Below are 10,893 nucleotides of genomic sequence, written 5' to 3'. Positions count from 1 at the left end.
GAGGGATGAGAGAATTTTTTGACTGGGGTTATAAGAGGTGCCTGATGTATAGTAAAATGTGTGAAATTAAGATTTTGGAAGGATATGTATAAAAATAAGCCACTGAATTAGGATTCAAGACTACATAATTGGAGAAGAAATGGTCAAATAATTAAAATTTGGTATGAGAATGATCATGCATACATCACAGAGTCACCAGGAATTCAGAAAAGAGTACTATTGGGAAAAAACAACAACAACAACAACAACAACAACAAAACAAAACAAAATAAAACAAACAAACAACCCCCCCCCCCCAAAAAAAAAACCGATAATAGGCCAGATGGAAAATCATGGCAAAATGAAGGAGAGTGATCTGGGAGTCATGTTATGAATATAACAAAGAAAGGTTTGTTATATAAAGCAAGCAATATAATATGATGATATGAAATTCAAAGTTAGCTATTTTTTGGAAGTAAGGAATAATGGCCTAGAAATAGTATTGAGGAACAATGCAGACAACAACTGCACTTCTAGGTCCAGTGATGGTAGGGGACGTGATAAAGAAAGCATCACCCACTCTAGAGGGCTTCAGGAAAAGCAGTGTATTTGAAAGATAGTCAGTTTTCAGACAGAGCAAAATGATAGGGGTATCATTCAGATGTGAGGCAGAGGAGAACATAAAGGGTTTTGCTGAAGATAGTGAGTTTCAAAGAGTTAATGCCCGATGGTGACATAATCATGAGGCCTTTGTGATTTAAGAGAGATCAAATGTAGACAGCATCAAAGTAGAAGTGTCTTTATAAAAGCACTAGCTATCTGAGAATCTCACTTTGGAGAGTTCAAATTTAATTTGTAGATCAAGTTATTCTTTTTCTTTCTTTCAATCTGTATTAAATTTGCTTTTTATTAAAGTAATGCGTACTCATTGAAAAAAATCCAAACATTACAGAAATGTATCACATAAAAAGGGAAAATACCTGTAATTTCTTTCTGTCAAAAATTTTCCAGAAATTGAATCTCTGAAGCAAAGATTTCTAATTTTTTTGTTATTGAGGTCGTGCACCTTTTCATGTTTATTGGCCATTAATATTATTTTTCTATAAATTGCCCATTCATACATCCCAACTATTTTTATGCCATATTAATTATATTTTCACTGATTTTTATAAGATTTTATATTAGGTCATAACATAAGAAATTTCCATTTTTTAAAGGTTAAAATGGTGAATATTGGCAATCTTATATGGTTCAACATAACACACATGGGTATTAGCTGGTAGCTCCATGTCAACATGACCAATATTATCCTAATTTTTTATAAATTTCAACAATACTTTTTAAGAGGAGATTGGCTTTTAAAAATAAAAATCAACACTGAAAGTGTAGCCACTGCAGATTGCAGAAATACTGCTGTTTAACTCCATATGAATAATAATTTATCTTACACTTAATGACTCCTTTAAAAAATAAACCCAGTATACTTTCTTCTACTGGAAATAATACTAATTCTTCCTTTGTATCAGAATGATAGAATGATCTAATTTTCTTTACACATCAAGTTAAATATACCAAACTAGTATGATAAACTCTTACTACATTGTATCTTGCTTTACATTTTAAAGTGATTTCACATAAATTGATGCCTTCCATTCTCCCTAAAATATGATGTGGTTTTAAGAAATGAGACTCAGATAAAATGGTCAAGATAATGCAGCTATTTTTTGGAAAGAGCCTGGACCACCTAAATTTCAAAGTAAAACACCCAAGATATTTATGGGAATCTTATACCTCTGTTTAAAGTACAAATTTTAATTTATAAATAAAAATACCAGGAAAGAAACATTGTTTACACTTAAATATATAAATATTTAACCAAATTGAGCATGTTAGTCACTAAAAATACTGAAAAGTATTAAAAAGAGGACTTACAACCTTTGAAGAGACTGTTCCCCGGCCTATATGTTTCCTGTACTTTAGCACTGTAAGTTCAGACTGATGATGTTGAGTGATGACATCATAAAGACACTGTAAACAACATAAATTAAAAGGGAAATAACAGATTAGTCATATTTGATAGTGCATAGGTGATTGTAAAATCTATTCTAAAAGTATAGGTGTGTTTACACACAACTTTTTAAAGGTTGAACTGAGAGAATCAGTCAACTATTCACTGATTGAATATCTCTGGTTGTTTAATAAATAGATAATTATTCAATATTTGCCTATTTTAATACTGGTTTTGACTGTGCATTTGTACACACAGGTGTGTGTATGTGTGTGTGTGAAAAAGAGATATATAGGTTGAAAGGAAAATAGAAGAATATAAACATTCCTCTAAAAAGAGCAGCTATAATTCCTTACATTTCCTTCATATTCAGGCTTTTTTCCCCCCCTAAAAACTTTGCATATGTTCAGTGATATTTCCACAAAATAACTTGACATGGCTTATTTTTAGATATGTAAATTAAGCAAAGGTAAAATGACTATGAAAATTATATTGACACATCTGAAAAATGTTCCTTCCCAAACCTAAAAACAACTGTTGTTATGTACAGGGTTGTGAGAGAACAAGTCATCAGTTGCTACTTGGCAGGAAATTTATAAATATAATTTTTTTTTATTATAGAAAAATAATCTCTTGGGGCAGGGAGAAATGTGTACAGGGGAAATTGTCTTTACATGTATTCTAGATAACAGGGAGCAGCTTTTGGGCCGCAGAAGAAAAAGCAATTCATTAGTACTACTACTACTTCTTCTTCTTCTCCTTCTCCTTCTTCTTCTTTCTTCTTTTTTACCACCTTTTAGTTATTAAGTTTTTAAAAATTTTTGTTTTGAAAGTTTATACTTCTGGGCCGACCCCGTGGCTCACTCAGGAGAGTGCGGTGCTGGGAGCGCCGAGGCCGCGGGTTCGGATCCTATATAGGGATGGCCGGTGTGCTCACTGGCTGAGCACGGTGCGGATGACACCAAGCCAAGGGTTGTGATCCCCTTACTGGTGACCCCCCCCCAAAAAAAGAAAAGTTTATATTTCTTATGTATTCCTGGCTCTATTTTATTTCAGAAAATTGAAAGAAAATGTGATCGAAGACACCAAGATAGTTTTCACCACAGCAGTGCAATGTAGTATATCTCAGAATCCTTTTATTGGCCAAACTAAGTTTACAAACTAGTCAAATAGCATTGCTTACAAAGCCAAATTTCTAAGTCCAAAATGGACCACAATCATACATTTGAAAGGAATATGAACTATTTATAAAAAGCCATGAGAATTTAATTCCACTCTTTTGACCCAATAATTTTACTCATAGGAATACATTCTATGTATATTATTTCAGCACACAGTCTCAGTATAGTTTTAAGTAAAATATTAAAATTTGAAAACACTGTAAATGTCCAATATTAGGAAAAAATTTCAGTAAATCACTAGACTAAATGTCCATTAAGGCAGAGATTATGTCTGCTTTGCTCATCACTGTATCCCTAGCATTTGCATGAAAAAAAAGAAAACTCATGAGCATAAAACTATACATAAGTTTAATATTTACTATATAAAGCAAATATATTATTCTGAAAAGAGTAGATGATAACACTTCAGAATGCTAATAATAGGATCATGAGAAATTAAATTTGCTTCTTATAGCGTTTTTTTTTTTCTTTTCATTTCAGTTATTTTTATTTATTTATTTATTTATTTTTAAATTTTATTTTGTCGATATACATTGTAGCTGATTAATGCTCCCCATCACCAACACCTTATAGCGTTTTGCATTTAAAAATTTCTATAAATATAGTGACATCAACAAGATGGGAAAATAGAAGGTCCTAGGTTTCATCCCTTACCCCTAGAAAGATCAACTAGCAACTGTCTACAGAAAAAAACCACCTTGGTGAAAACCCCAAAATGTGAGAATAAGCCTGAGTCACTTGCGTGTTCCACAGACATTAATAGTAATTTGTGTGGAAAGTGTAGAAGAAACAGTGTTACTTTGATTATGTTGCTCCCTCCCCTCCCCCAAGTTAGCACAGTGCCACATGGGCAGGATCCCTCAGGGCCTGTGGTTTCTACAGTGAAAAAAGAAGACCAAGCAGGCAGACATGCAGCTGTTCTAGCACTCTGAGATGCTCATTCAAATCTTACTTTATGAGGAATGGGGAACATAGGGAGAAATTGCATGGCTAGACTGCCTGGGGTCAGGTAGTACGTAACAAAGCAAGGAGGCATAGCCCCCACAGACCAGCACACAAATTTTGGTGATAGCTCTGTTTACCTGACAGCAGTGGTTCTCCATCAGAGGTACCAGCTAATAGTACACCTCACTCACAAAATCAAGCTTGTCATTCCCAGCAGAGGTGGGAAGTACTACCTGGCTTAAACTCTTAGACAGTCATCATCCAGACCCAGCTTTAGACTCTACCCAAAGCCCTGTCCAGGCAGGAAGACAACCACAGCAGCAAATTTAGACAAAAAGCAGGCACTAGTTCTACCACACCAGGAAGCCTAATCAGCATTTTCTGTGGCCTCAAATCCCACCCTCAGACTTTGCCCAGGAAGGGAGGCAAATCTCAACCACACATTTTTACTGAATATAGAAGTTGGACCATCCATCCTTATCCATTTAACCTCAGGGCCCCTCCTGCAACCCTCTCCAACTGCTGAACTCAAATAGTGGTACCTTCTGAGCAGGGAATGCACCCTGTGGTCCATTCAAGTCAGTGATGATTACAGTGCCCATTCAGCAGCTCTGCCTGATTGAAGAGATCACCAGTGGACTTGCCAGACAATGGTGCCTAGCCAGCTGCATCAAATGAATTCAGAGCAAAGGCAGTAGGCTGGCCATCTAGAGAAACTGAAAGCAAGCTTTGCCTAACTGGGGGCATTACCAGCTGGCTCATCCAGAATCACAGGCTAGACTATATAATGGAGATCTATCCCTGCCTAAGTATACCTATAAAAGCTGGAAAAGAAGGCTATCTCCACAAATTACAAGCACCAAAACAAGGACACAAAAAGACTCAAAAGATTATGACACCTCTAAAAGGAATTACCAGAGCTCTAACAATGGACCCTAAAGAAAGATTTATGAAATGCCAGAACAAGAGTTCATTAAAACAATTAAGTAAAAATGTTTATTAAACATTAAGAATATATGAATAAAAAATTAAATAAAATTTAGAAAAAACAATACATAAATAAAACAATTTTACAAATAAAAACATTTAAAAAACAAATAGAAATCCTAGAAATAAAGAATACAATTACTGAACTGAAAAAGGCAATATAAAGTTTCAACAGCCAGCTCCATCAAGCTGAAGAAAAAAATCAGCAAACTCAAAGACAGAACATTTGAAATTACCCAATCAGAGGTGCAAAACAAACAAACAAATAAACAAAGAATGAAGAAAGCCTATAGAGGTATGCAATACCATCAAGATTCCTAACCTATGTGTAATAGGAATTCAAGAAGGAGAAGAAAGGAAAGGGGTTAGCAAGCATATTTAAAGAAATAATGTATGGAAACTTACCTAATCTGAGGAAAGAAGCCAACATCCATGTGAAGGAAAGGTGGAGGTTTCCAATCAACTTCAACTTAGTAGGGAGTTCACCAAGACAGACAATGGTCAAACTATCAAAAATCAAAGACAAAAAAATAAAATTCTAGGAGCAGCAAGAGATAAGATATACATCACATATAAAAGATTCCCAGCAGAATTTATCAATGGACTTTTCAGCAGAAACTCTGCAGGTCAGGAGAGAATGCGATAATATATTCAACTTGCTGATGAAAAAAACCTTCCAGCCAAGAATTCTGTAACCAGAGAAGCTGTGTTTTAGAAATGAAGGTGAAATAAAAACTGTCCCATACAAACAAAAGCTAAGGGAGTTCATCACCACTGTGCCTATCTTACACGTATTTTTGAAGGGAGTTCTTTAAAGTGAAACAAAAAGCTGCTAACATGAAACTATTAAGCTTTAAAGTTGCTTATTTGAAGAACAAAATTCAATATTATAAGAATATACAAAGCAATATTCAGCATACTCTAGGACCGTAATGGTGGTATGTAAAGTAATTTTAAACCTAGTATAATGGTTAAAGAACAAAATTTTTAATAAAATCTATAGCTAAAATAAATTGTCAGGAGATATATGTTGCAAAAGGAAGTAAATTCAGACATCGAAAATATAAAATGTGGAAGGATGAGTACATGTGTAGGATTGTTTTATGCAATGAAACTTAAGATGTTATCAGCTGGAAATAGACTGTTGTAAGTGGAAAATGTTCTATTTAAGCCTTGTGGTAAACAAAAACCAAAAATCAATAGAAGATGCACAGAACAAAAATAGAAAAGTTTTGAAACATACCGCTACAGACAACCATCCAACCACAACGGAAGACAGCAAGACAAGAAGAAAAAAAGAATCCACAAAACAATAAGAAAACAAAAAATTGGCAGTAGGAAGTTCTTACCTATCAACAAGTACCTTGAAAATAATGCATTAGAATCTCCAATTAAAATACACAGAGATTTTCACATTTGTTGCCATACAGTTGTTTATAATAGTCTAATGATTCCTTGTATTTCTGTGGTATTGGTGGTAATGTCTCACTTCTGATTTCTGATATTTGTTGTTGGGTCTTCTCTCTTTTTTGTTAACCTAGCTAATGGTTTCTCTATTTTATCTCCTCTAAAAACCAACTTTTTGTTTGGTTGATCTTTTCTATTGTTTCTTGGGTCTCTATTTCATTTAGTTCTGCTCTGACCTTGTTTGTTTATATCTACTACCTTTAGGTTTGGATTGTGGTTGGTTTTCAAGTTCTTTGAGGTGTAGTGTTAGGTTGTTTATTTGAAGTCCTTCCATTCTTCTGAAGTAAGCATTTATTGTAATAAATTTGCCTCTTAGTACTGCTTTTGTAGTATCCCACAGGTTTTGGTATGATGTACTTGTATTTTCATTAGTTTCTAGAAATTTTTTGATTTCCTGTTTAATTTCTTCTTGGACCCATAGGTCATTCAAGAGCCTATTATATAGTTTCCATGTAGACAAAGGCAACAAAAATCTACATTGAAGAAAAGACTGCCTCTTCAATAAGTGGTACAGGGAAAACTGGATATCCACATGCAGAAGAATGAAACTAGATATGCATTGCTCACCAAACACTAAAATCATCTCAAAATGGATTAAAGACAAGTATAAGACCTGAAACTGTAAAATAACTAAGGGAAAATATAGGTGAAACAATTCAGCAACTAGGCCTGGGCACAGGCTTTGTGAACATGAGCCTGAAAGCACAAGCAGCAAAAGAAAATATAAACAGATGGAACTGTATCAAACTAAAAAGCTTCTGCATGGCAAAGGAACCAATCAACACAGTGAAAGGACAACCTACAGAGTGGGAAAAAATTTTTGCTAACTATGTATCCAACAAGGGATTAATATCCAGAATATACATAGAACTCAAGCAATTATACAGTAAAAAATAAATAAATAAATAATACAGTTAAAAAATGGGCAAAGGAGCTGAATAGAAATTTTTTAAGGGAACACATACAAATGGCCAACAGGTATATGAAAAAATGCTCAACAACACTAGTCATTGGGGAAATGCAAATTAAAACTACATTGAAGTACTACCTCACCCCAGTTAGACTGGCTATAATCAAAAAGATGGTGAATAACAAATGCTGGTGAAGTTGTGGAGAGATGGGAGCACTCCTATAGTGTTAGTACAACCACTATGGAAAACAGCTTGGAGGTTTCTCAAACTGCTACAGATAGATCTTCCACATGATCCAGCAATCCCACTACTGGGTATATACCCAGAGGAATGGAAATCATCATGTCAAAATGAAACCTGCACTCCCATGTTCATCACAGCTCTGTTTACAAAAGCCAAGACATGGAACCAACCTAAATATCCATCAAGGGATGATTGGATATGGAAACTGTGGTGTATATACACCGTTCAATACTACTCTGCTATAAAAAATAATGCAATTCTCCTGTTTGCAACATCATGGATGAACCTGGAGAAACTTATGTTGAGTGAAATAAGCAAAGAACAGAGGGATAAACACCTCATGTTCTCACTCATATGTGGGAGATAAGAGGGAAAGAAGGAAGGAAAGAAAGACCATAGTAGTGCTTTGGTCTTGCAGAGGGAGAGAACATTCCTTAGGCTACAAAGTGGAGTGTGGGGGATGAGTGAGGGAGAGGAAGTTGGGGATAATTTGGTGGGGGTCATGGGGTACAAGAGCAATTTCTGGTAATGGGTATGAACCCAGTATGAATCTGCCCTCACATCATGGGCAGGAGGGGTGAAAATTAGCTTTGTATCTCATGAATATTTTTAATAAATAATAATAATAATAATAATAATAATAATAATAATAATAATAATAATAATAATAATAATAATGATAATAAAGCCTTGTATCCTTGACGGCAGAGACCAAAATGAATTGGTCTTTAAGGTTTCTTCCATTCAAAAAAGTAAAGATTCTAAATAATTCTTGTTAATGGGACCTTGATATCAGACTGTGAAGAGTACTGTCAACATATCAATTAAACAAGTGGGGTAAGGAAAGCAACCTGATGAATTCAAACACTAGTAGGAGGAATCTCATCACAGTTTCTAATCATTTTGTTGGCTTACAAGCGAAAACAATGTGTTTTGAGGCAAGCTAATGTTGAGTTCATAATAGTTATATATTGCACTAGATTACACAAAAGAAACTTAGGCTCTTTTAAATAAAGAAAACAACAACAACAACAAAATTTATAAGGAACCCACCAAGTTACCTTATCCAATCATCAACTTAATTCAGTTCAACACACATTTACTGAACTCATTATGTGAGGTGCTGTGCAGGTTGCAGAAAATAATATTCCACTATTTTTTTCCATCTAAGGGCTTACAGTTTAGTGAGAGAAGACAGGCATTTATGCATATAAATAATAAAAGTTGGACTAGGATAAATGTAAGACAGAATTAAATGGATTTTCTGTGGTGTTATGGGGATGAAAAAGGCTGATGACTGGGAATATGTTGGAGGGCATGGTGAAGAATTTGAAATTTTAATTGTCTTGAAGAATGGACAGAAATTTGACAGGCAGTGCCTGGGGACAGGGTCAGGATCAGTCAGAGAGGAAAAATATGCAGGCAGAAGAGATAGAATGAACAGAAAGTGCTGGAAACATTCAGGATACGAAGTGGCTTCAAGAGTGTGTGGAAAAAGTTGGTGAGAAATAAAACTAAAAATGTGAAGTAAAAGGCAATTTCCCAGTATCCCAATTCATAATTGATTTTTCAAAAAAATAATGCTTCCACTTGCTTCAACCTAATGTGATCCTGCTCTGAGAACTGCAGAGGGCAGTCTGACACTTGCTACTGGAAAGCAGAAACTGTAAAACAAATTAATTCATTCTAAATATTAACACTTGATAGATATTACTGGGGTTGCTTTACATATCACCAAAACAACTGATCAATTTTGTCAAATCAATAATAAAACTTGATTTACTAGTGTCGTGGAGAGAAAAAATGGTAGCTTGAATTAAAATTTTCATTTTTCAGAGTAATCCTTTGGTATCAGATTACTTACTCTCTGAGATCCCAATGCAAATTTTGTTTTATAGTGACTCGGGTGATAAATATCAGTCTTATTTTACAGGTGTGGAAATGTATACAGAGTGAGAGAATGGGTCAATAATATTTATACAGTAAGCCAAAGGCAGGACAACAAAACAACTGATTTTGGTGACATCTATCATTTGATTTCAAAGAGGTTGAAGACATCTCCTTCATTTCAGTTAGATTTGTCATAGCATTTGAACACAACTAAAGACCCTATTTAAATCAAACCATTTTTTTCTATAAATAATAATAATACTTACTTATATACACATAAGTGCTGTCACATACACTACCTCATTTAATCCTCAGAGCAAACCAATATAACACACACTGAACATATTAATATCCTCATTTTACAGACTGGTAAACAAAAACTCAGGGGAAGTTGCTTTCTCAAGGTTATCAATTCAGTAAGTACCAAATAAGGCACAAAATTAGAACCTAGGATTGTCACTGCCTAGTTCATTACCATTTATACTGTACCCAGTACTTCCCTTAGCTTAACAATATTTAACACTTTTCATCAGCTTGGGAGTCCTAAAAAGACCTTACAAGTATTTGTCACTATACATATCCTCTTTGAGGATGACAGCTAGTCACATTTAATGAAAAATGCAACTGTCAATTTTGTGTTAATATCTTTGGTATCTGATCTGACTATTCTGAAATTGGGAAGAAAATTGTGCATAAGGAAAAGGCTGCAGGTATTATTGTTATTATTAATAGAACCAATGGGCTAAATAAAGGTAGCATTTTAATTGTAGCCCTAGGTCATTTTATTCTCTAATTATAATATTGAGCACCACACATTCACCCATAAAATATTGGAGCAAATTGTGTCACGAGGAAGAAAAAGTTGTTAAAAAGAAAGACTGATATTTTTATTGTTGGAAGTTATGATGCTTGCTTGCTTTACTAATTCAGGTTTGGTACCACAAATATTGTCCTTGCCAGCACTTTAAAAAATATTGATGATAGGAAATGCCAGCTCAAGATGGGGTGGACATATTTCTATTTAAATTGTTCACCTTCCAACAAGCTCAGTCATTCTGGGAAAGAGTCCAATTTCGACAACCTCATGTGTTCTGGGGTTCAGAATCATTCATTTGAGAAGCATCAAAGCAGTCCTAAGGGACTCTTAGAAAAAGGACAGGATCCTGGGAGAGAGACTTCAAAATGTTGGCAAGGAGACAAATAAAATACACTTCACTTTTAAATGAATGCAAATATTGTGAAACTGTGTCTTAGAGATTACTCCCAACATGTAATTTAAAAA

The sequence above is a fragment of the Cynocephalus volans genome, chromosome X, assembly GCF_027409185.1.
Source record: "Cynocephalus volans isolate mCynVol1 chromosome X, mCynVol1.pri, whole genome shotgun sequence".
Taxonomy (NCBI): domain Eukaryota; kingdom Metazoa; phylum Chordata; class Mammalia; order Dermoptera; family Cynocephalidae; genus Cynocephalus; species Cynocephalus volans.
Note: the sequence above shows the minus strand (reverse complement) of the source record.